Genomic DNA, 24,157 nt, shown 5'->3' on the forward strand with positions numbered 1-24,157 from the left:
ACTCCTCAAAGCAGCTGTTGCTACTATCTTTAATTCCCCTATTCTAGTCTTTTTTGGACACATATCATCCAGGCATTAGTCTTCACAGCAATATTGAAAGTCACCAACAACTCTATCTTGCTAAATCTACTGGTCAGTTCTAGTCTTCATATTAGTTGATCTCATGAGCATTTAGCACAGTAGGTCACTTTATTCTTCTGGAAACATTCTCTTTGCTTAAATTTTGGAGTAGCCAGTTCTCCTGGCTATCCTCCTACTCGCTGGTTACTCCTTCATGCCCTTTGCTGGCTTCTCCTCCTCTTCTTCCCTCTAAATGTCAGTGTTCCAGGCTCAGTGGTCAGGCTGTTCTCTACCACCCCTCACTCCTTAGGTGATCTTACCCAGGAGTAATTTTAAATACTGGCTTTACTATAATGATTCCCAAACATTTCTCCAGCCTAGATCTCCGCTCTAAGCCAACTGCTTTCTTACCATGTCCACTTGTATACCTGCTGGACAGTCCAAAGTAGAACTCTGAATTTCCTGCCAGACCTCCTTTCCATGCCTGTGTCTTCTTCAGTTACCCCTTTCTTGGTCAAGGGCACCACCATTTACCCAGATGCTCAGGCTCCAAGCCTATGAGTTGTAATTCAGTTTTCTCTTCACCTTACACCACATCTAAACCATCAATAAGTTTGATTGGTCCCATCCTCAAAATACATGCTAGATTCAACCAGTTCTCAACATCTTTTCTGATGCTACCTCTCTGAGCCACCCTATCTCCCTCTAATGGTCTCATAACTCATCTCTGTTTCCTTGCTTGGTGTCCCTCCCTCACTCTATTGTCACCCAACTGGATATTTTAAAAATACAAATAAAATCATGTCAACCCCAGCTAAACACTTAAAATGAAATCCAGATTCCTTTACCATGGCTGCCTCTCACTCTCACCTTCTCTCTCTAGCCCTCCTTATTCTAACTATACCAACTGTTTTGCTTTTTCTCAACCCACTAACTTTATTCTCACTTTATAGCTTTCATATTTCTTATATCCTCTGCCTAGATTGCTGCCTCAGGATCTTTTCATCCTTACTTCTTCACATTATTTAGAGCTCAAGCACTTCTTATTACCTGAAATTATAATGATCATTAATGTGTTTACTTGTTTATTGTCTGACTCTAAAGCAGTAGAATCTAAATTTCATGGAAATACTGAGTCTGTCTTGTTCACTGATGTGTTACTAGTGCCTGAAATAGGACCTGACACATGGAAGAGACTTAATAAGTGATTGTTGAACGAGTGAGAAATAATAACAACTAGAGTTCACTGAGTATTTTCTATGCGCCAGATACTGTGAAAAGGACATTTGATGCAATGGCTCTTTTAACTCTCACAGCAAATCTATGGGAAGTTTACTATGATTTTACCCAGTTTTACAAACGAGGAAACTTTAGAATGAAAAGATGAAGAAACTGGCCTGAGATACACAAGTAGAAGGGGAAGGCACTAGACCTTGAACCCAGACTGGTCTCACTCCAAAAGTTAAAGTCCCGAAGGTATCATTTTAAGATTCCCTGCTTAAACACTCTGCCATGTGGCCACCGTAAATGCTCCTGCCATTGTCTAACAGGCTGAAGAGAGCCACCATTGCGTAGGAAAAGTCCTGAGGGCACTTTCAGCCCCAGGTTCTCCTGCCAGCCCCTATAAATGGATTCACACTTCACATGTGGGGTGTGGGGCCTGGGGGAAGGAGAGGAATACAAGTGGCCTGGGACAGAAGCACTCTGCTCCTGGAAGACCAATTTCTAAACTTTCAAGCCTAGGCTTTGAACTCTGCAAGTTCGCGGGCTGCCTTTCTTCTCCCCCTCACTCCCCTCTAGGCGCCCTCCCTTCCTCCTTTTCTGGGCAGGAGGCTGGGGCTCTCTTTAGGAGGCGCTCTTGGTCCCCCAACATATCCCCTGGGTCTGCCATGGAGTTTATGTGCAGACAGTTCCCCACCAAGGAATGTTTTCCTGGATCTCTGTGCGGGGTAGGGTCAGCTCATTTCATCTGTGCTTCGGGCACTCCCAGCCCAGGCTTTGCCTTAGGGGACATGTCGGAGCTGCTAGTGAGTTAACACTGTAAGAGGACCCTTGCCCAGTGAGCAGCAGCAGTTGGTGGTAACTCTGGAAAGCTCCACAGTCCCCGGAGGATCCCCAGCAGGACTGAACCCCAGCTGCCCACGGTGCTAACCCACTGACCAACACACCTGTATTAGCTTTCCTTTCTTCCCTGTGTCACCTCCTCACTCCCCCGCATGCTTCCTGAGATCACCTCCCAAGTAAGTTACAATTACTGGAATCCTCAGCTCAGGGTCTGCCTTTGGGGAAACCCCACCCAGGACAGACTCCCTCTCCTAAAATGACAACACTTGCTCAAGGGAACAATATCCAAGAATCACGTCAGAAGAGCCAACCCACTTCCCTTCAAGCTTGGGTTACATTTCCATGAGCTGCACATTCTGCAGCTTCTGTGGGCTGCGATTTCATTTAGAGCTGTCAGTCACTCTGCAATGGACACTGGCAGGGTAGGGTCAGCTCATTTTGTCTGTGTGAAAACGGCAGCTCAAATTGGTGAATTAAGTCGCTGACTACAAAGACTCCAAGTTGGCTGCTGTTTCTCCTTGGAGGTTTGCATAAGGATTCAAATAAACTCCTCTCAGTAACACACCCAGCAGAGAGCCTAGTACTTAGTAGGTATTTAACTACGTAAGTTTTCTTTTCCTTTATTATTCTAATAAATGGTATTAAAATTATTTTTTCAATGGAATTTGGGCCATATTTCATAATCAAAGAAATAGATGCACTTCGAGCCCTGGTCAGGTGGCTCAGTTGATTGAGCGCTGTTCCGTGCACCAAAAGGTTGCAGGTTCAATCCCTGTTCAGGCATGTGTAGGAGGCAAGAGATCCATGTTTCTCTATCACATCGATGCTTCTCTCTTTCTGTTCTCTGTTCCTCTCTAAATCGATAATTAAAAAAACATATCCTTGGTGGAGGATTTGAAAAAAGAAGAAAAGAAATAGATGCACTTCAAGAGGGCCCTTCTGGGTGAATACGGGCACATGATTCAGAAATTTCCCACTGGAGTTTGTCCTTCTCTTCACAGACAAGATGAATGAATCAGCCCAAATCTTGACTCTGGACAAGCTGCCCATCTCCGGAACTGGCCTCCACTTCTGTCTCCCTAGTTTCTTCCTCAGTTCCCAAAGAAGGCAGGCACCCTGCTTCTCTCCCAGGCTAAGGCTGGTGCAAAACAGCCTGCTGTGGGGGCCCAGGGTCCAGCAGAAGTATGAGCTGGCTCCCTGATCCAGAGTGGAGCCTGTCTCCTCTGGAGCATGTCCTTGCTGTAGGTCTGCAGCTGGGGAAGTGGGTCCCTTTAATGTGCACATTCTGGAAACGCAACAGCTACCTGCCTATGGCTTCCTCAGGGGTGGAGTGTGCGCTCTGCCCTTTCATGTGCTACTTCTCCCATGACGCTTCCCTTTGCTATTTCACCACAGCTACACCTACAGCCAGTGGCACCTGGCAGGGTGTTCCATCTCAGCTGCACAACGTTTCCTTAGACTCTAAGGAAACACACACCTGGAAATAGAGTTTCTGGAATGATTCCTGGATGCTCTCCAGAAGCACCCTGGCAATATGTGCAAATACCTTTTATTTTCTAACATGGGAACACATTTCCCAACTTTCTTTGGTGAGGGGCTGGGCTGGATAAATCCTCAGGCAACAAGTTTCTGGGTGGAGGGTGTGTACTGGGCAGCAAGCTGAAGCAATACCTGTCAGTCTGTGTCATTTCCACCAGCACCAAGTGGGTGATTCTTTTAATATCCCAGTGGAAATTATGGACTGGAACTCAGGGAAAAAGGGACAAAGATAAAAAGTTCTGGAGTTATCTTCAAAGAGAAGGAATTTTAAGCCATGAGAATGAATGCAGTCTCTGTGGAAGAGAAAAGAGACAGGAACCGAGAGACAGATGGGAGGAGGCAGGGCTTAGAGAGCTCCATCATGTAATTTGTTGCCCAAACTTTACAACTTCGGGAGGAAAGGGACCATTATTAAGTATGACATTGGGACCTCAGATGCAAACCAGGACTGTGTTGGGCACACAGGCCAGATGGTCATCCTAACACCAGTGTCACCTCTATAGAAGGGGTAGGAGGAGATTGCCTTTGCCACAGCCCTGACACTTACATGACAACAGGGAGTGGTGAAGAGGTGCTCACTCGCTACAGCCCAGAACGTGGGTCCGTTTGTAGGGTCACTTGAGGAGGCCATTGCAAACTCCTGTAACATCTTCCCTAGGCTGCCAAAGGCCCTCCCCCAGGTTCCTGTCTTTCCTGGGGACAGAGGAGGTATAGTGAGGCCAGGACATGATGCGTGTGTGCTCTCCAAGTCTCAGAGGGCTGAAACTGCAGCTATTGGAAATTTGGTAGACTTGTCAAAAGAATACATAAATTGTTTAACCAAAGTTACTATTCTATTCTAAAATTTAAGATTTCCTTCATATGATATTAAAGCTAACATTTACCACATCCATATAATTTCTCTCCCCTCCTTATTTAATTACAATAAAAGTTTGTCCCTACTTGATTTCTGACCCAATCCCTCCATTCTATACTCTCCTACCTCTCTGGGACCTTGATCCTCCATACTGACCTATATGTAGAAGAGAGTAGATATAATACCTTGTTTTCCTCCTTCACCCCTCTTAGGCCCTAACCTCTGCACCCCTCCTCCCATTTTTTTAGTGTTTCAGACCAGACTGAAGGGTTCCAACTTCATGCGGTCAGTGCAGCTCACAGTGGGCTCAGACCAGCCAACCCATTCCCGAATGTCAGGTTTCTAACAGAAACCAACTGGTTCTCAAAATAGCAGATGGATTCCAGGTCAGCTAAAATCAGTTTTTAATTGGTTTTAACCAGGTCAAATCCAACCTTCCTGGACCAAGTTGTGTACAGCCAGCTCAAGGGGAATAAACCATTGCAACCCGGGACAGACCAGGTTCAGAGCAATTCATCGGACTGAGACCAGATAAGCCTGGTTCTGACTTGTTCTTACTGGGTCAGATCAACAGGACGGAGTCATAACCATTGAGAAGAGGGAAACTGGGTTCAGCCACGTGACACTGCTTCACATTAGAAACAAAATAGTGCAATGACTCCTGGCAGAGCAAACAGATTCCAACGGAATGGAACCAGTTTAAAGTGGCATTTGTCAAAGTAGCTTGGTTCAAATCACCTCTAATTTCAATAATTTTGCTCTTGCAGATTAAAACCAGCTTTGCCCATTTAAAGCAGATCCCCTCCCCTAGAGTGTTAGGTGTCTGCCCCCTCCCCCCACCACTCCCGCCTCTGAAGCCACAGCGTTGCCTGTGGGAGAGGCTGGAAAGAAGAGAAGCAACATAGACTGATGAACAGGGACAGATCCAAAGACAGAGAAACAGCAGTCAGACTATTAATCCCCAGAGGGAAAGTAGGGGAGGGCGGGGGTAAGGGGAAGAGATCAACCAAAGGACTTGTATGATGCATATAAGCCAAACCAATGGACGTGGACAACAGGGAGATGAGAGCATGAGTGGGGGGCGGGAGGGGGATGAGGACACATTTGTAATTCCTTAACTAATAAAGAATTTAAAGACAAAAAAAAGAGAAGAGAAGCAAAAGCCAGAGGATATCCCCCATCTCTCTGACGGTTAGCAGCCCCCTTTCTTGTTTGTTGGACAGAAGAAGAGGGCTTCTCTGGAAGCTTCTTCTGCCCTGGTGCACACTGCGGAGTTTCTGCCTTCCTTGAGTTCAGTTGGACAACTGAAGGAAAAAATAAAAAATGAAAATGAAAAAAAAATGAAAATGAAAAAAAAATGAAAAAATAAAACTCTGAAGGAAAAAATAAAAAATGAAAAAATAAAACTCTGAAGGAAAAAATAAAAAATGAAAAAATGGCAAGCCCACTGCTGGGCTAGTGGGACTTTGCATTCTGTCTTCCTTCCCTAATCTGCTTGCTACAATTTATGTTTCAGAGTCCTCAGAGAGCTGCTCCATCCATCTGTCCAGGATTTATCGTTGCAGTTAGTGTGTCCTTTCTTATCCCATCTTTTCTGGAATTCACATCTCATTTTGCTTTTTAAATCATTGGTCATTGGCTAAGTGGGAAATGGAATCTTAGTTTATGTTTATGAAATTTATTGAAAAAAGTTTCATTTTAAATTTCATTGACCAGCAACAACCCTTTACTATGGCCTGAAAGAGTTAGGCAGTCCACATCGTACCTCCACTATCAGAGACATTCCCCTCAAGACAAATTTTCACAGCAATAAACTCACACCAAGATTGAACCACAACCTCACCTGGCCCAAATAATACCTTATGTTATTTGTTTTGTCTGCATTTTTCCTTTTCACATTAATGGAAAGAAGAGTGTTCCAAGAAGGCCATAAAAACTGTGTGATTTTGAGCTTGAGTGATTGGGAAGATGTTTCCCCAGCATCCAGATATGGAGTAAGGAATGGGACACGGTTTTGGTGGTGGTGAGGTGGGAGGTGATGTGTTCTATCCGTGACACATTGACTTGAAGAGACTGCCAACATTTCCAGGAAATGGGACCCTGGAATTGAGGTTAGAGTTGGTGGCATAAAGAATGACTCTCAACAAGTTGTTGTGGAAGTGTGAGGAAAAGAATTAATCTGGGAGGATAGACTACATAGCGTGGCGAGAGGAGAGACAGAGACATGTGCAGAAGTATGCTTAAACTCTCCATTGCCAAGGACTTCCCACCATGATGCAGGCCTCGGTTCTAGATGCTGTTCTTCCAGACCCTCCCGCGATCATGTCCTCCCCCTCTCCCCCCATTCCTTAGCATCTCTCCACCTAAGAGCCTGGCGATTTCCTCAGAGCAGTCCCCCTTTCAGGACACAGATTGACCCTTTAACTGGAGCTTTTTCAAAGGCAGAGGTGGCATTTAGGTCATCCTGGCAGATCTACTAGGGCAGATTTTTCAGGATTTTCCTGATTCTGGCCCTGGGTGGAGACAAATAGTCTGGAGTGAGTTGCAGCCTTTGAAAGCCTGCCTGACTTGTGCAAGAAGTTGCCCCTTAATTTGAGCCCATTAATCAGCACAGTTGCCTCTGTGTAGTGGAATAACAAAGCTTTTCAAGCACTTTGCCACTGCCAAATGGTATTTACAAGCACCATCACATTTTATTGTAACCACCACTGTACACGTCATAGTATGCCTAGGTTTTGCTGCAATAACAAACAAACCCAAATCTCAGTGGCTTAACACAACAAAAGATGCTATACCTACAGCAAGGAGTAGTGGGTGCTTTGCTCACCACAGACCTCTGAGAACCAGGCTAACTGAAGCTACATCCTGGCAGTAGCTTCCATAATCATAGCACCAATGGAAATGTAACATGATGATTTGTAGATTCTTAAAACATCTGCAAGCTTTTCGGTCTTTTCCTTTTTTTATTTTTATTTTTAAAAGGAGAAGTCACCTTCCATTGGCCAAAGAAAGTCATATAGCCACATTTAACTTCCCAGGGACAGGGAAATTAAATCCTCTCTTGTCCCTAAGGAGGAAATGGCGACCCTCAGTAATGACTACCCAGACCATTTCCTTAAGTTGTTATCTCAACCCTAGAGTTGAAATACTTACTCTAATAAGTAACTTTTCCAAAGTCTTACAGCTAATAAGTTAGCAGAGCGAGGGTGCAGGCACACATCTGTTAGGCTGTAAAACTTATGTATCTTCCACAGCTCAGATGTCTCCTCTTCATGAAACCATTGTACAGAGATGGTTCTTATTAGCTTCAAGGGAACTTCAGATGCTGACAAGTAAAACGTTTGACCTCCAATTAAAGTTAATTTTGTGAAAATGAGTTTATTTTCTCTCCTTGCAACAATCTGTTTCAGCAAAAAGAAAGGAGAGAGAGAGAGAGAGAGAGAGAGAGAGAAAGAGAGAGAGAGAGAGAGAGAGAGAGAGAGAGAGAGAGAGAGAGAGAGAGAGAGAGAGAGATGAAAAGAAAAAAGAAAACATAAAACAAGCCAGGCAGGCCTTTGCCATTTCCCCACCCCTCACCCCACAATATCCAATTGCATGTCAAGGTGATTTGGCTTCTTTCCCACTGTGTGGTATTTTCCACTCCTAGGACGGGTCAGGAGAAGTGTGTATCTTAATCAGCACACTTGTTCTTGCTTATGTTTGTTCTCTGCTTGATCCCATACCCTTCATTCATCCTTTGGAACGTCCCCATGACAATGAAAGAATGACAACATAGCTAATCAGACAAAAGGGACCGACCAAGTACACAGCCCACCTTCCCTGTGACTTGGAGCTCTGAGAGGGAGGACAGAGGGCATGAGAGCGCTCCCTACCCATTTCCCCAGTGAGCACAAGTCAGCAGTGAGTGCTAGTCCCACTCTGCAGGTGAGGATACTGAAGCTCAGAGAGGTTAAGTGATTGCTCAAGGTCCCATGGCTAAAGCAGATTAACACCAGCTGCTATTGTTTTTCTGAATCATATCTAGTTTCCTGTCCACTCTACTCGGCACCCTTCCACCTACCCTCCTACTCCTGGGAACCTGCCCTTCAGGCTGCCATAGCAAGGAAGGCAGGGGGAGCTCTGCCTGTGTAAAGCCACCCACCTTCACACTGCTTGCTCTCTGACGGCTACAAGAGCAGCTGCAAGAGCAGGTACAAAGGTGAGGCAGTCGCCCCGCTGCTTGGGAGATGGTAGTCCCCCAATACTTGAGTAGAAATGCTTCTCAGGCCTCGGAACTCTTCCTGAAAAGACCTGGAAGAGTTCTGGAAAGGGGCGTGGGTAGTAGTAGGAACTTGTGTCCACGTACTGGGCTGAGCCTCTGGACGAGCCCATGAGGGAGACCCAGCAGTATTTTTGTTTGTTTGCTTTGTTTTTTTCAAATCCTCACTTGAGGATATTTTTCCATTGATTTTTAAAGAGAGTGGAAAGGTGGGGAAGAGACAGAAAGAAACATCGATGAGAGAGAGAGAGAGAGACATCAATTGGTTGCCTCCTGCACCTGCCCTGACCAGGACCAGGGATCAAACCTGCAACTGTTATGTGCCTTTGACTGGAATCGAACCTGGGACTTTTCAGTCCACAGGCCAATGCTCTATCCACAGAGCAAAACTGGCCAGGGCAGCAGTGTTTTTGTTTTAACCCCAACGAAGGAAAAAGATAAGGTGAATAGGTTAAATATGCTTTGAGTAGGGCCTGAAGTCCTCAGCTTTAACTCGCAAGAGATTTGAACCTCAAGATGTGCTTAGTGGTTTCGATGTCTCTTTCTGACAGCACAAGATCCCCGTTTTCTCCACCCATGGACTAACTCCCACCCCTTACCTGTGTAAGGGGAGATGCTCTCTCTCACCGCTAGAATTCGATGATTTGAAATAGGGAAAATGAACGTGGGAAGAAGCTGGCATGGACATGGATCCTGCAGCTTTTGGCTGGCAGTGACTCTGGAGGAACACAGGAGCCACCGCAGGGCTGGCCCACGCAGCAGGCCTGGTCTCATCCGACCCCAGTGAGTGACCTCAGGGGCCATCCCAGGGAGTCTGAACCGCTCCGGATGTGGCCGTGGGCAGTTTTCCCTCGAAGCTGTGAAGGGGCACTGCAGTTGCGTGGTCATTTTCTACATTACAGGGTGTGAAAGCAGCCATTTCAAGTGCAGCTTGAGATTTTTAAAGAGAAGTCACATACTTCTCTGTGTATGTCATCTTTTCCCAGATGGATCCAGAAGGAGCTGCATAACTTTCCTGTTGCAGTTTCTGAGAGTCACAGATCTGAGAGCTGGAAGGGGCTTCAACACTTGGTGTGAGCCAGTCCCCTTTCCTTCCAACAGGAATACACATGCTCTCTCCGTTTACAGACCAGGAGACACATTTGGGGATTTCTTCGATGGCGGGGCTAGGAGCGGTGATGCCCGCGTGGTAGTTGGGGCACTCACGGCCGTTTTTTCCACCCTAAACTGCTGTCCCTGAGTAGAGGACTCCACCATCATGCGGAGAGAAGGGAAACAGAAAACTTTGAAGGGAAAGAAAGGAATGTAGGACCCACAGAATCTTGGCAGCAAAGTCTGGCAAGATTTCATGATTGGCACACAGTAGGTCCTCTATACACTGAAAACAGAGGCAAGACAAAGGTGAGCGGGCAAGCAAAAGCAATGAACTTGGAGACTGTGTGCCTTCCTGGTCTGAAGTGCCCTGGGTTTATACACAAACCATACCTGCCCAGTGTTCACTAGATATGCGGTATCTCTGAGACTTTATAAAAACAAATTCATTCAACACTAAAGCCAGTTTACTAAAGAGGGAAAATTGCCAAAGAGGCCAAGGTGACAGCAGTTTCAGGCACAGTGTAAGCTGATTAAGCCTCAAAGGGAGGCCCTGCTTCCCGCTGGAGACCTCTCACCCCTGCTGTCCTGGAGGCTTGCAGTGCTTGTCACAAGGGCAGCTGGGGACGGTGAGGGACGGGACCTTATTAGGAGTCTCCCAGGAAGCAGGGAAGGCAAGCACAGGGTGTTCTTTTAGAACGATGGGGTTGTTTTATTTTGCATTTATTGTTTTTCATTACAAAAGAATTGTGGAATGATGTTTTTGTATTACCTCTTTTTCCCTTAATAACAAAGGGATGTTTTTTCCCCTCTCCCTTTGGATAAACACAGATCTGATCATGTTAGCTTCCACGTAAACTCCTCAGAGGCTTCCTCTTGCTCATTTGAAAATAACCCAATGCGCAAAAATGGCCATAAGCATCACTGACTTTTAACAGATTCGCACAGAACAGTTTTTCCAATCGTTTACAAAATGATATACTTCCGTATTGGTCGACTAACAGCCACTACCCCAAGCTGCCCTCACTACTTCCACTCTGGGATCCTTGGATCTCCCCCAAATCCAGCCTCTGGTACAGCAGAGGGCTCCGGAACCCTGCTTCCACCTATGGCTTGTATCTGTTCTGATGCAACATGCCCATTCCTTTGTGGTTGTCAAAGGATTATTAGTCATGGCGGGAAGGCTCCACACAGTCAGATCACGCCCTCCTGCTCCCGGCACCTCCCTCCTTTCTCCGTCCTGGATTCTGAGCCCCGGCCACACAGCCCTTCCTGTGCTCCCTGAGTGCATCCGGCCCCCCTCAGGGCCTTTGCACGTGTGCGTCCTTCTGTCTGGAATGGTCTCTCCTACACCACCCCCTTTGACTCTGGTTAACAATTCTCATCTTCCCTTCAATCATTCATAGTTGGCTTCAATAAACATGAGTGAATGATCAATCATGTTTGAGAGAGGCAGGCACTTGGAAATGGACTTATTCCAAAGGTGGCTATTGTCTTCACCTGGCTAATTATCACCAGGAGATAGGAAGCCTGAGAATCTGGAGGCCACCATGTCCACCTTCCAACCAGCTCAGCGTGGCTACTCCTCGAGAGGGCGGCTGCCGTCTGGGTGATGCCTCCTCGCGGTGGGTATTATCATTTGCAAAGAGGCAAAAGGGAAATCATTTGAATATTTGGGATTCCAAAAGCTGTCTTGTACAAGGTAACATGAAATTTTCTATCTTCGCTGACTGGACACAGGGCAAGAAAGAATGAGAGTGAAGCTCTAATGAGAATTGGAACCTGAAATGTAGCTTGAGGCTCCAACACTTCATGGGAAACCTTGGTTTTCCACCTAGAAACCATTCTGCTTCTGCCCTTGGAGTGGTGATTGCAGATTTCCATTCTCTGCCTGGTCCTGGGTCACAGGTCCAGCAGGGAGCCAGCCCCAGGCAGGGGCACAGAGCAGTCTTGAGGTCAACATCCCAAAGGCTCTGGAGTAGGAAGAGAAAGGACTGAGTTAAGGAGGCAACTTGCTTTTTGAAACTCACCCTGGGGGCTTAGACACTGCTTAAAACAATGACAAATTTTCCAGCTCTAAAGGGTTGTGTTGCACTTCCCTTATTTCCTTATTATTCACTGGATACAAGCTCGCCTTGACTTTACACACTACAAAGGTTACAACCAAGAAAATGAAACAATTTGTAAGTATTGTGATGGGTCCTAGTACCTTGCTGGAGCCTGAAATTAGGGGTTTGAATACATGTCTGTTTCCCTTCCGCCTCCCAAACATTAACAAAGTCGGGATAATATAAGGGTTTCCTTCCCTGCTGGGACGCAGCCCCCTGAAATGCCATTAGGATGAAAACACCAGTGTTTGCCGAGAATGCAGAGCAGTGTTTTTCAAACTGTAATTTTTGGGACTCTCAGCCCCAGAAACGTTGTGCTGGTGAAAGGCCCTGTGGTCAGTGCTTCCTCCTGAAGAGCAGGTGTGTGACTCCCAAGTCCCAACATGGGTCCGGGGTCCCACGCTGCTCTCCTGTGGCCTGTTCACACCCTGCTCTGAAATCCAAGGAACTGAGTTAAGGAGGCAACCTGCTTCTTGAAACACCCTGGGGGCTTAGAAACTCCTTAAAACAATGACAAATTTACCAGCTCTAAAGGGTTGTGTGGCACTTCCCTTATTTCCTTATTATTCACTGGATACAAGCTCGCCTTGACTTTATAGGCTACAAAGGTTACAACCAAGAAAATGAAACAATTTGTAAGTATTGTGATGGGTCCTAGTACCTTGCTGGAGCAAGAAAGTGTCTCAGCAGCCTCCAGCACTTGGGCACCCTCGCGGTACGCTGACTCTGCTCCAGGCGGACCCCTCGGGAGGACTGGCTGGACGCTGGGACTGGCCTCGCAGGGGCAGCCTTAGTGAGGCGGGTGGTGGACGTCTTCTGCACGGAGGACCAGATCATGTAGCATCTCAACTGGGACAACAGAGTGAAGGGGGCACTATTAATCATAAATTAGTCATTACACCTGGAAATCAGGTGTGAGCTAGGACTGTCCCGCATATACAGAGCTCACACATGCAGAAAGTTATGCTTTTTGTCTGCCACTGGGGAGTAGTCACAAGGAGAAAGTTTTCAGTTCAAATGGAAAGGGGCTTTCTAATAGAGAGCCTCCCACGACAGTATGCACTGAGATACGCCACCGGGTAACTAACGCCCACCCGCCAAGATGTTGTGCATAGAAGACACTGACACGCCAGGGAGGCCCCGTGCGGCGGCCTCTGTGATCCGAGGCACCCACCCCGCTTTGTCCCCTCTACTGCTGAGGGTTAGTAGCTCCTTTCCTACCTGGGACCAAATCCTGCCAATCTGACGCATGCATACATACACATTTGGATAAAAGTAGAAACATACCTGGACTGAAAGATTAAAAACTTGCTTTTAATAATTAATACACAGGTGGCTATATGCAATGCAAATACCTTTTCATGTAAAATGTGAGCAGATTTTGCAATATAGTCTTGACTTCAAATAAAGAACATTATCTGCAAACAAAATATGGTCAAAGCAATTTGAAGTGGACCAGAAGCAGCTCTGAAGAGCCAGACTAGGTTTGATGGATCAAGTTTGGTCAATAAATAAGTACACTTTGGTTTGTAATATGTTAACATTAGGGGAAGATATAAGGGTGGGAGATATAAGGGATTTTTTTGTACTATTTTTTGCAACTTGTCTGTAAATCTAAAATTAGTTTTTTTTCCCCCCAAAAGACTAATAAACCCACAAGCCCTGCCTGATGAACTCCCCTCATCCTCTAAAACTCAGCTCAGGAGGGACATCTCAGATTCCCCCTCCCTTCCTGTGAGCTCTCAGATGCTTCTGCAGATCCCCAAGTATACCTACCACCTACTAGTATGATTTCCTGATTATATGACAACTTCCTCACCTTATTCTGAGCTTCTTTTGGACTGGAAAAAATTTTTCATTTCACCCTTACCTCCTAACACCAAGCCCTTTTCAGTATTCCGTACATATCTCTTAAATGAATTGATAAATCAATTCAAACACGTTTTTATGTTTTACTTTCTTTTTAAAAATTGTGTAAAATATGCATTACATAAAATATATACTTTTAACCATTTTTATGTGTATAATTCAATGGCTTTGAGTACACTCTGATGTTGTATTATTTTTCTATCATGTTAAATGGCTTAAATTGGCCAAAATTGACTAGAACTGTTAGATCCACTTAACCTGGACCTATGGGACCTGTGACACTCAGAATTAATTTAATCCCACTCACACCAGGTGCCTGCAATCAGAATCTGTTTGATCAAGTGTGGAATTATTTCAACCCATTTGAGCCAGTGAATCAGTGAGAACTGGCTCTGCCCAGGCTCTGGGGCAGTAGTCAGCACTCAAATTTGATTCTCTTTCATTGGCCTAACTTTGCCACTTTCTCTTTTGTTCACTCCCCTCACTCCCCTCCCACACCCCCTCAGAGTTCTCTGCCCTGTTGCTCTCCTTTCTCTCCCATACAGGGCACCCATCCCTGGCTTAGCCTGGCTCTGGGACAGGCAGCTTGCCTTCTATCACTGCCTTCATTGTCCACCCTGTACCTGCACTTTCAAAACAACTCCTGCTGGTGTACTTGGGAGGCAGTGATAAACACACAGGTGACTCATATTTAGGGAGACTGCCTGTGTCTGGACAGCTGCTTCCAATGTTTCAGGCCACCCTCCCCTCCTTGGAGAGGAGGGACACTTCCTCTCTGTCACTCTATTTCCTACCTCACTAGCCCTAAACACCTCTGTTTGAAGGTAAAGGATGTAGTACTGCATCAGGAGTCAAGAAACGTGGGCTCCAGTTAACTAGACACCATCGAGCTGTGTAATTTTGATCCTGCCCTCTTTGGGACAATTTCCAAATTAGTAAAAAGAGGGGCTTGGATATACAGATCACAGCTGGATGGTGAGGATGAGGACGATGATGATGTTGTGGCAGTTCTTTTCTTCCCAAAGTTTTACCCCGAATAAGACAAGAAGCCATGCTCCTGTCAGGGAGTTTCTCTCTCCCCCATGCTGTCCAGCCCCAGGTCGAATTTGCAGGACTCTTGTCTTTTTCTCTTGCATCCAGAAGGCTGCTCTTGTGTGTGAATATGCCGGGGAGTGTGACTGTGCATCCTCTTTAGACAAGGGCGTATCCCTCGCTATCCTTACAGTCACTGCCTTCTCTGCTCTGATTTACAGAATAATTTTTCTTGCTGGCTCCCTGCTTCAGCCTCAGGCCTATACTGCTGCAGCCAGAATGGTTGTTCCAAAACCTGAGGATGCCGTGTTCCCCCTGGGCTTCAGTCCTTCCCTGACTCCCACAGACCTCAGGATAAGATTCACATGAAATTCAAGACCTTCCACCATCTGGCCTTACCTTATCTACTGGTCTCACTAGTCCTGGCCAGCCAGGACCGCTCTTGTCCTCCTTGCCTCTGTCGAGCAGGGGTCCTCAAACTACGGCCCGTGGGCCACATGCGGCCCGCCGGGTGTTTTTGCCACCGCTGGGTGCATAGGAATTTGTTCATAGTTATTTTTTAAACTATAGTCCGACCCTCCAACGGTCTGAGGGACAGTGAACTGGCCCCCTGTTTAAAAAGTTTGAGGACTTTTTAAACCTCTGGTAGAGTCTGTCCTCCCATATACGGGATAATACCAAGGATCCTCCTTGCTCATCCTTGCAAGGGGACCCTCAGGAGTCCCAGGGGTGAACTGGGGCCTGTCCTTCCCGAGGCGGCCGCCAGGGGGCGGCAGGAGCGGCTCCAGATGACAGCAGGAGGCCGCGAATGGGGGAGGGAGGCGGGACGCAGCGAGCGCGGGTCCAGGCTCTCCGGATCGCAAACTCCGAGCCAGCGCTTTCCGCGCGCGCCCGAGCCACTAGCCGCCCGCGCAGCCCGACGCGGAACCGGGGCGCAGCGGGAGCCCGTGCTGGGTGGGCGCGGGGCGGCGGCGGGCGCGGGCTGCCCAGCGCCGGGAACTACACTGGGCGAGGTGAGGGAGGCGGCCGACGGCCGCTCCGGGACGTGGACCCCCAGGTGAGCAGAGCTGCCCGCGCCCCCCGCGCTCCGCCCGCGCGCTCCGACCCGGTCCAGCCCCTGCTACCTCCTCTGCCCGCTCTGCACGGCCGTGCGGGCGGGCTATCGGCGGCGCCGGGGCGCAGTGGGTGTGTCCGGGGCGCCCGGGGCTGCGCCCGCACGGGGTTCTGGAAGCCCGCGGCGCTGGTCCGTGCAAAGCACCTCCTTCCCTCGCTCCCCTTCCCGGTGGGTTAGCCCGGCCTGCCGGCGCCAGCACTCTCCCCTCTGCCCTCCAACTCTGAAACTCCAGGGACAGCCCACCTTGGCCGTCCCGAGTCGGGGCCCGCGCGCTTTGGTCTGGGCAGAGGGGACCGGCGAATGCACGGCCAGCCCGCGCGCCCCCCACCTCAGCCTCGCCTCCCTCCTTCCGCCGCCTGAGAGTTGAGCTGGTCGGCTCTGGGTCGGCGAGCGTCGAGCTGCAAACGCGGCCTTGGCCACGCCGTTTTCTAGGAAGCCTCGAATCCGTGTGTGTCTCAGCTAAGCCGCGGCGACGCTGAGCCAGTGGGGGTCGGAGTGGATGGCTTTTTCCCACCAACTCCGGACGCGTCCCCAAGTGCAGCCCACGTACCTGCAGCCCCTCGGTGCGCTCTTAGAATTAGCTGTTCCAGAGCTGGCTCACCCTGGGGCTTTAGGGACCTGGGAGTTCATTCTTTTTCTTGAAAGAACATTAGCGCTAACTTGGGAAGGGTTTTCAGGGCGTTCGCAGGCCCACTTAGCATTTGGAATGTGTGGCTCTGGTGTTTCCTCAGCAGTCCACACGTTCCCCCCCCCCCCCCCCGCCCCCCAGCCTCCACCACTGCCTATTAATTGTGCATACTTGGATCTCTTCCTGTCTCCTCTGTGACCCCACCACCAGCGCTTTTCCCTTTTGCAGGCAGTAAGTGTATCTGAAATCTTGGACCTGGGGAGCTGAATGATCATGAGATGCCTGTTGGAATTTGGAGTAAGAGAAATAGAGACCCAAGAGAGGTCTACAGAATTATCTTGTCCAGCAGTTCCCTCTGCTAATCCAGGCACAGAATAGTGTAAAGATTTTCAAAATTGCACGACTCTTGGAGCTTGCATAACCTGTACATGTCTTCTACTTCACTGATAAAGGCGACGAAGTGGTTGGATAATAGGATCTTACTGGGTCTCAATATACAAAGAAGCAAACATTTTAAGAACGTTATTTGAATACAGTACTCCTCAATTCCTATAGATTTTTGTTGGCACCATAGTTGGATTCCTTTAGAAAACAAAATCCTCGCCCTGGAATTAATGCGAGGAAGCAGACAGGAGTCCTGGGACTTTCCTGTAAACCTTTGCAGGGCTGGAACAGGGGTTTCCCAGAGGTTGGGCACGGGAAGGAAGAGAGGGTGATCAGAATACTGGAGTGCACACTGAATGAGCAGTGCATCCCACTGGACTTTTGCGGGGAGGGTTGGTGGGCTCATCCATGCCCAGCACTGAACAGGGCACCAGATGGGTCTTATCTTTATCTCAGTTTCCCCTGCCATGAAGAAATGTTTCTAAATGACTGCTAGGAAAAAATAAATAAAATACAAGCCAGAGTTGGGGAGTAAGATCAGAGTTAGAAATTGTGATTTGGAGGTGTTGTGGGTTTTGTTCTTTGTTTTGCTGAGAAATGCTTGTAATTGCAATACATTATCCTAGAGAGAGGCCAGGCATCACCCCTCTCCTTGATCAACCACATTTTTCTCTCACTTGTCTCCCAGTTGTCCAGGGGTCTCAATATTTGAGTGGTCCAGACTACCCCCACCTTATCCCCCACGTTTATAGCTCATTCATTACCAAAGTCCCTTCTACATTCTTTTGTGATATCTCAGAAAATTATTTTTCTGTCTCCATTCCCTTTGCCCCAAATTACAGTGATAATCTCCTCTCTTGACTCTTGGCCATGAGTCTCTTTTTTCATTTTAATCCATCTTCTTTTATGTTGACAGATTAATATTCCTAAAATTCTGATTTCACCACATCATTCCTCTCAAGAAATCAAAATCGGCCTTCCACCCCAACCCCCATATTCATTTCTGTTTAATTTGTCGCCAGCAGATATGCTGAGTATCTGCTGTGCCAGGGACTGTTACTATATGCTGGAGCTTCAGGAAGAACAAGACAATATCCTTGCCCTCAGTTTGTTGACAGGCTAGCAGATGATTAATGGCCACCTGGGAGAGAAAGAGACATAAAGAAATAACCACAAAACAATGCAGAATATTGGGGGTGTGCAAACCATCAAGGAGGCACAGATGAGGGAGACTGTTTTTCTGCACGGGAAGAGCTAGGAAGGTTACAGCTGGGCTTGAAGCATGAGGAGGACTCCAAGGAGATGGAAAAGGCTGGAAGGAGGAGGAATTCCTGTTAGGGGGAAGAGCTTGAGCAAAGCCCTGGAGATATGAAAGTACTTTTATGGACAGCTTGAACCAAGGTCATTCTTTATTGGGGCATTTAAAACTGGCTTAATTTCCAGTCTGCTTTATTGATCCAAGAGCACCCCAATTCTTTCTTGCCTGAAACCCTTCACTCCTCTTACCCATTCTCTTTATTGTGGCTCAGAAATTCAGATGTCCCCTCTACTAATCCAGACCCTGCCAAGAAGTGAATCCCAGCCTTCTTGCCCTCCCCACCCCCAGAATCCCCTCTGTACTCTCCTGCATTATTTGCACTGACTCTGTATTCAGCCTGGACATGTCCTAGTGGGCGAGCCCCATCTTCCCAGACACCCTGAAGCTTCTGCAAGCAGTAGTTGGTCTCTCCTTGGGCCTCTCCAAGGGGGTATCACATCACCAGCACAGCAAAGTCGACACTGTGACTTGACTGGGTTTGACCTGCCATCTCACTTCTCCCATCTTTCTCCTCTTTCCTCCACACTTCCTCCCTTTTTCCGTGTGTGTGTGTGTGTGTGTGTGTGTGTGTGTGTGTGTACACAGAATTGTATCCACATATTTATGTATATGTGGATATAAAGGCTGCATGTGTATATGTATTGGCTATCTTCTCTGAAAATAATGGATTAGAAATGTTTTGTTAAAAGCTAACGTATGATACAGGCTAGCACAGGCTGATGCTGGGTATGGGGGGCTTTTGTGGGAGGCTCTGGCTTTAGCCTCTTCTGACTCCTGCTCCCTTTCAGGGTCCCCCTCATCTCCTGGGCCTATTTTGCCCTCTCTTCTTTCCCCAACTCACCAAAATTGTCTTCTCTGGTTTCTGGAGCCCCACTGGCCTGATGAACTCATTCAGGTTATGTTCAATGAGCAGGGCTGTGTTCTGTACTTGGTGCTTTAATCTTCCCAGCAACCTATGACGAAGACATTAGCATTCGTATTTTATAAGGATATGAATGCTAATGTCCGGTTACTTGCCTGATGTCAACAACTCAGGTTTTGAACCTAAATCTTAGAACCCAGGTCTCTAAGTCTGGTGCTCTTTCCTGAAAGCGTTTTCTTCAGAACATCTGAATCAGAGTTAGGATCTGGCGGCAGTGAGAGGGTGGGGTGTGGGGAGGAGGGACAAAAACAAAACAGATTCCAGGGTGGAGGCAGGGCCTAGGAGTTAGCATTTTTAAGACTGTCTCAGGTGGTTCTTCTGAAGGTTCAGGTTGAGGACGATTGCCCTGGGCTGCCTTTACAATGAGGGGCTAGTGTCAGGTGGTCAGTTCATAAGCCGCTTTCCCCCAGGTAGCATGCTCCTTTTTAACAGGGACCTTTGATAAGGGGGTGAGCAAGGATGCATCGCGGCCCGGGCCAGGTGGAGAGCCCTCTTTTGGTGAAGGGGGTCTTCAGTGCACCCTGAAAGCAGGCTCCCCACACCCCCATGGGAGCAGGCGTGGAAGCCCTGCCTCCATCAGGCTCATTGTGAATTTATTCCTGAGCTTGAGCAAGTGCTGAGGGAGAAGGATCAGGGTGGGTTTTTTGGGAGCCTCAACTTTCCTGGGGCGAGAAATGGGCTAGAACTCCCCAAATAGGGCCTACCACACCTTGCCAGCCATGCCCTCCAGGTATGGTGAGTGGCACTAGCATGGGGTCTGGTGATTGACAGGTACCCTTCATTCTAGAGACTTTTATTTTGCCCCTCTCCAGTCGCCAGCCTCTGTTTCCTCAGCTGTAACAAAGGAATGGACAAAGCCCGGAGGGTGTGTAGGGACCAGTGCACAGCATGCAGAGCGTTAGGCAAATGCCTGGCAGATGGCAGGTGCTCAGTGTCTGTTCTCATCCCATTTCTCTTATCTACTCTGTACCTGGTCAGTGCGTGGCAGGATCTTGGTGCTCAATATCTGTGCTGTAAAAAAATATATAATCTTAAGCCCCCTCAGGTCCAGGATTTTTGTGTCTAAAGGGCTGACTGTTGCAACCTTATATGGAAACACAGCAAATGAACAGTCCTAGCTGTGCAGTAATAATAATAAAGAATTCTCCATTCAACATCCTCTCCTCTCTCCAGTTTTTCTTCAGATTCCTCCAAGAATTTAAGAAGCAGTGGGCAGCAGTTTTCTTTATTAATGATTAGTTGTCCTGGGACAGTGGTCTCTTTCCACCTATGTCTTCTTTTTACCTAATCTTTCAACTAACTGCACAATGCACAGTGCCCTCTGATGTGCCATGCTGAAACTGATTGCTTAGTGGTACCCTGGTAGTGTTGCCCTTTAACCCCTCTCCTCTTGGACATGGTCCAGATGGTAGAGGGCCAGGCTTGCACTGTGGTATCTTGTCCCAAAAGGGTGGCACTGGGAGGCCCAGGACCTGCGCTGGGCAGGGGCGGTGCCTGCCCCACCCTCCCAGGCAGCTGGCTGGCTGCCTGAGGGCTGGCCAGCATCGAGGACCCAAGTAATGAGTGATTAATGGGCGCCCCATCTAATCTCCTGCCAGGGGAAATGAAGGGCCAGCCATGGCCAGGCTCGTCTTGACCTGTTCCAGGTGGGCTTGGAATGCACCCAGCTCAGGATGGGGATTAAGATTTGAAAGACAAGGAGGAAATGGGATGGTTAACCCTTTAGGCCATGGGCCTTGGAGCCCCAGCGGGGCAATGGCGAGGGGATTATCTGCAGGCTTCTGATGAAGGGGAGCCTGGCCTTGGAGTTGCTGCATGGATGCAGCCACAGGACGGCTGGGCCGGGGTGGGTGACAAATCCTGTCTTGAACTTAACCATTTTTCTTGGGAGCTCAGTCAAGAGAGATGAATTTCTTAAGAAAATGGATACACAGACTGCTGGGAGGCTGTTCTCCCTGCTTTGATCATATCAGCAAGTTACAGATTTGTCGTTGCCAAACAGACTTTTCCTGAAACGCAGCGCCCTGAGCACCTGTCGTTTCCAGGAAGATAAAAGAGGGAGTCTGGTACTCTTTCCGTGATTCTGAGGCCACAGCCTGTCTTCAGTCCTTGGCTCCACCCGTGCTGTGTGTCACTGAACAGTCTCCTTAACCTCTTGTGCTGCAGTTTTCCGGCCTGTGAAATGGGTGTGATTCATGACAATGTAAAATGCTTAAAAGGAGGTGAATGTGAGCTGTCATTTTTCTCACTTACCCACCTAAGATCTAAGCAGCTTCTCCTCCCCCCTCTAAGACTTGCTTAGGGTGAATTGACAGCTACTCTTTGATTGATCTTGCTTGTTTGACCCCTGACCCTCACATGCCTGGAATTCTGGTCCCTTTCCCACCTCCCTTTGCTGCTGGCTCCCTGGCCTCCAGCTGCCCTTTTATTACTGCCGGCCCCTTGCCCTGGCTTCCATGCCTGGGGGCCAGATCTGGTGGACTGACGCCTGCCTGGGCCTCTGTGGCACAGCCACCTCCACATCAGCTCTGCCTGATGCCAGCCTCCCTGTGCCCTGGCAGCCCGAGTGAAGCGGCTGAGGGCAGCGAGGGCAGCTGCCTTGAGAGCCACCCTGGGAGTGTGGAGACAGCCCTTCCTACAATACGGCTCATAACAACATTTTAGGTGGGGGCTGGAGGTGTTTAAAAAGAAAATAAAGTCTTTGGTTTAGTTTTTTAGTATTATAAAGATACTGCTGACATGTGCCTCACTTTTAACTGTGTAAACTTTTTTAAAGCAAAATGTATTATTTGAGAAAGTAAATTTTAAAAAGTTTTTAAAAATTGGATGTGAATTGAAGCCCTGTTTCTTTCTCTGGTTTCTCTGAGTCCCCTTTGCCTCATCCTTGCTTGAAGCTAATAATAGTAACACTATCAGAGGTTGAGAGGAGGTCAGACCCACAGGGAGGCCCTCGGAGACGCCTGAGGGAGTTTATTGCTGCTCACAGGTGAGCCTTGGAGGCAGAGCCATGCCTGCCGGTTTTGAAGACTCAGTGTAGGGTGTGCTCTGACATTCAGCCTCCAGCTCCATTTCGTGTCTTTTCCAGAACAGACAGGTACCCAGGACCGGCTTGACTTCAGTGATGATGTTTTAGTTGAGGCCCAGGATTTCACTCTGCTTGAGGTTCAAAGGATCTTTTGGCCGGCTCAGGGAGAGGGAGCGTGTGGTACAGAGTTCCGTGTCAGTTCCTGCATTCCCTTACTCAATCCTCTCAGCAGCCCCTGTGAGCTAGACATTATTATTCCTAGTTTACTGCCCAGAAACCCAAAGTTCAGGGACGGTTAGGACATTGCACAGGCTCACACAGCAAGTAGATGTGAGAGTTTGGTTTGAATTCCAATTCATCTGACTCCAAGACATGTGCTAGGGGGGAACTAATGAGCCAGTTAGTGCCTCAGTCTAATTGTAATCCACTGGAAAGCGCAATTGTAGTTCATCATGTTAAAGTGCATAATTTAGTGGTTTTTAGTTTGTTCACAAAGTTGTGCAACCATCAACATGATCTAATTCCAGAATATTTTCATCACCTCAAAAAGAAACTCAGAACCCATTAGCAGTCACTCCCCACTCCTCCCTCATCCAGTCCCTGGAAACCACTACTCTACTTTCTGTCTCTGTGGATTCTGGGCATGTCGTGTAAATGGAATCATACGATATGTGGTCTTTGGTGACTGGCCGCATAGTTTCTGCTTTCACTAAGAAAAGCACTCTCAAGGTTTGTCCACGGTGAAGCATGTATCAGCACTCCATTCCTTTTGATCGTTGTGTCACCGCTCCCCACTTTTCAATTAAAAGGTAAGGCTGACTGTTCTGCTCAGAGAAGGGGTGGGGTTACCGTCTCAGGACAGATGCGGCTCAGGAGGTGCCCAGTGTGGAGAGGGGGCAGGTGGGAAAGGGGGCGGGTGCGGTGAGCGCCCTGCCCGCGTGCAGGTGGGTCCGGGGGGCTGGCTGGGTGCCCAGGTCTGGAGTAGCAGGGAGGCCCAGCCTCTTCCCTCTGGGCACCCTGTTGGGCTGCCCTTGGCTCGTGCCATTGGTACAGCTATGGGGGTTCATCCTGGGGAGGCTGTTTTGTGCATTTTTAAATACTTCTGTTAATGCATCGTAATGTTTCTGGGCAAAAAGTGAAATATTCTTAAGATATTTGCTAGAAAGACTGTATGCTTTATAACTCCACAACTATGTTATTTTTTAATCTGAGTTTTACCGTATATGTAACGTTACCGAACCATCCTCCATCCCTCCCTTTTCCTTTCCCCCTTCCTCCTCTTCTTCCTTCTTCTGCCCTCCCTCCCCACCTCGCATAAATGCATAGTACACTAACAGCTTACATCCCTCTGTCTTCTCCTTGAAACTTGCCTATATTTTAATTTGAGCATGTGCACATTTGTCTTTTTCCACATAGTACTGGTATGATTTTGTGTAAACATTTCCCACTCTTGACCTAGTCAGGGTTCCCATTTTTAAGCATAATGACGATTTCCATAATTTTTCTCCATCATGGGTTCCCTACTCACTGTTAGCAATCCAGTTGTTTCTAGTTTTTCCCAGATCAAAAAATTAGTGCTACTAAAATGAATGTTCAATATGCTGTAGTTTTTTCTTCTTCTTCTGATCTCACATTCTGTTTTGAAAACTCAGCTCTTGGCCATGTAATTACCAGGTCAAAAGCAGGAGTCTCTCTGTTAACATTCATGCTGCTCAGGAACTCGGCAGGAAGGTGCACCGGGAGCCCAGGTGAGCGTTCCCAGAAACAGAATGGGTGCTTGTTTTCGGCCTCCCCTTTCTTTTCCTCAGTAGGCACCGTTCTTCCCTCAGGCTCACACTGAGGAGCTCAGCACCTCTCCTAGCAAGAGATGTAGGAGGTGCTGTGAGGT

At 47.9% G+C, this 24,157-nt stretch overlaps 1 protein-coding gene and 1 long non-coding RNA gene across 3 annotated transcripts in view; one reads left to right on the forward strand and one right to left on the reverse strand.

Annotated features, from left to right (window-relative positions):
• Positions 1-10,585: 10,585 nt before the first annotated feature.
• On the reverse strand, positions 10,586-15,680 carry LOC118675282. Its single transcript, XR_004973853.1, has 3 exons — positions 15,278-15,680; positions 12,639-12,826; positions 10,586-11,842 (listed from the first exon to the last, which is right to left on the reverse strand). It is a non-coding gene; the product is annotated as an uncharacterized LOC118675282 (long non-coding RNA).
• A 27-nt stretch (positions 15,681-15,707) lies between these two features.
• THSD4 (thrombospondin type 1 domain containing 4) overlaps positions 15,708-24,157 on the forward strand; it is a 595,914-nt gene continuing 587,464 nt past the window's right edge. The window contains exon 1 of one of the 2 annotated variants that reach the window (XM_036347721.1): positions 15,708-15,935. The gene's annotated coding sequence lies outside the window, so the exon portion shown is untranslated. The remainder of the gene's footprint in view (positions 15,936-24,157) is intronic. The other variant, XM_036347731.1, reaches the window with a different exon arrangement.

The sequence above is a fragment of the Myotis myotis genome, unplaced genomic scaffold, assembly GCF_014108235.1.
Source record: "Myotis myotis isolate mMyoMyo1 unplaced genomic scaffold, mMyoMyo1.p scaffold_m19_p_1, whole genome shotgun sequence".
In the NCBI taxonomy this organism is placed as follows: domain Eukaryota; kingdom Metazoa; phylum Chordata; class Mammalia; order Chiroptera; family Vespertilionidae; genus Myotis; species Myotis myotis.